Genomic DNA, 2,579 nt, shown 5'->3' on the forward strand with positions numbered 1-2,579 from the left:
GTTGCAATTGCTACAAAGAAAATCTGGGAGAAATGGGGTTGTCCAGCTCTCAGAAAGATGAGAATGAAACTGCAACTCGTAGATGGGTATCTAGAGAGACCATTGGGAGTCCTGGACCAAATAGTTGTAACTTCGTGTGGAATTAACTATGAGCACACCTTTTCCGTGGTAGATTTCGGAGAAAGGAACAACTTTGACATTATTTTGGGGTGACCTTTTATGCGTCAACTCAAAATGATACAAGATTGGGGGTACGACCAAATTTACCTAAGGCACGAGGAGCTAATAACGAAAATCAACATGAAGGATCACAACTATAGAGACATTGCAAAAACACCAATGCAACAATTTGATTCAACCACAGTGAATGGAAACGAAATACCTGCGTGGTTACAAACGAAAGCACATTTCTGGATGTGTGGAGCATTTGATTGTGGAGACTTAATCAAAGAGGAATGTGTGTTGGAAAGGTCAGTAGAAGACAAGGCTTATCTCCTAGAACCTTTCCCTGAACATTTATTTGAGCCATTTGGGTGGACTCAAATATTGTCAACCTTGGATGTATGTGTTAACGAATGCACACCTACAAATTTTGTGATGATGAAGGATACGACCTAGTAACGTTGCAAATGGCTAGCATCATCCTTGAGTCAGGATCAGATAGCGAGGAACAAGAAGAACCACTACGTGAGACTGAGTGTTAAAAGAATAGTTGATGAGATATCTATAATGGACGATAGGAATCAAACAGAGGAGGAATTTACAGACTCACTAAGTGATGACCTTCCATCACTGGGTGATGAAATCCAAATGATATATGCTGATGATGAAAGATCAAGTCGATCAGAGACGGATAGGAAGTATATGTTGAGACCGGACAGGTTTTACGAGTTTCCTAACCAAAAACCTAGTCTACAAGAGCGGTATAGATCAAAGAGAACAAGGAAATCAAGAGCGAATAAGCATAAACCCATGCCTCTTGTCAATGAAAAAACGGGATATCTAAGGCTTGTAAAAGCTGACGATTGTGTCAAAGACAAGGTCATTGGCTGGTTTATCAAAACTAAACCATGGAAAAACAACAAGAAGAACAAGCACGAAAAGCAAACGACTGAGACACATAAGGAGGGGGAAACAGGGCTAGAATGACCAAAACAGAGAGGAAAACAGAGTACAATAAGCTTAAACAGACCCTCAAAGACATATGGACAACTGAAATGGAAACATATGAGGACACGAATTCTGATAAGATGGATGTGCCGTCCCATTATAAGAAGTATACGATACAAGATAGAAAAATCATAGTGCAACAACCAATGAGAGAATTGAAGGAACCTGGTACATCATACGATGGTCCTGAAAAAGCCAAACGAATAGATCTAGCGAAGCCAGGAGAAGATCCAAAACCTGCATATATTGCCATGGATCTTACTGAAGAAGAGGAAAAGCTTTTGATAGCTACTCTAAAACAGTATAGAGATGTGTTTGCATGGTCATACAAAGATCTTAAGGGGTGGATCCAAGCATCTGTCAACACACAATACCCCTTAAGAATGATGCCAAACCAAGCAGACAACGTCCTTATACTTAGAATGAGACGAGATAGATAAGCTGAAAGAGGCAGAGTTTATTTACGAAATTGAGCACACTGACTGGGTTTCACCGATTGTGGTGGTCCCGAAGAAAAATGGAAAGTTGACAGTATGCGTCAATCTCAAGAAAGTAAACGCTGCTACAATTTGGGACAACTATCCCCTACCCAGTACTCATCATGTAATAGAAAGAGTGACAAAAAAAGCTTACAATTTCTTAGATGGCTTTCCAGGCTACAACCAACTCGCAATAAAGCCAGAGGATCAGCACAAGATGGATTTTGCAATTGAATGGGGCATTTTTGCATTCAGGATAATGGCTTTTGGCTTAACGAATGCACCAACCACATTTCAGAGGATGATGGGTCATGCTTTTAAAGAATATCTAAGACAGTTCTTAGAAATTTACATGGATGACTTGTGCGTTCACTCTCTCGTAAGATTGGAACACATAGAGCACTTGACCAAAGTGTTCAAAAAATGCAGACTGTATCGGATTTGCCTGAATCCGGAGAAATGTGTCTTCATGGTAAGACAAGGAAAAATATTGGGACATATAATGTCCAAAAATGGTATTTCGACAGACATGGAGAAGATCAGCGTAATTGTTGATCTACCACGACTAGTAAAAGTAAAGGAGGTACAGGCATTTATGGCCATTGTGGATATTATCGCAGATTTATCTACTCATACGCTATAATTGCAAAACCACTTTACGCATTGATAACTAATTTTGAGTGGACAGATGAGTGCGAGAAATCTTTTCAAACTTTGGAGCAAAGATTGATATCCGCTCCAATTTTGAAGGCTCCGGATTGGGAAAAGATATTCCACATCCACCTAGATGCATTACCATATGCTATAGGATGCATACTTGCACAACCTGGAGAAAAGAACATGGATTTTCCAATCAGTTACTCTAGTAGATAACTAAACAGTGCAGAGAAGAATTACACAACAACTTAAAGGGAGGGTTTAGGTATGATC

This window comes from Adiantum capillus-veneris, chromosome 15 (genome assembly GCF_014529385.1).
Source record: "Adiantum capillus-veneris isolate H3 chromosome 15, ASM1452938v2, whole genome shotgun sequence".
NCBI classification, from domain to species: Eukaryota; Viridiplantae; Streptophyta; class Polypodiopsida; order Polypodiales; family Pteridaceae; genus Adiantum; species Adiantum capillus-veneris.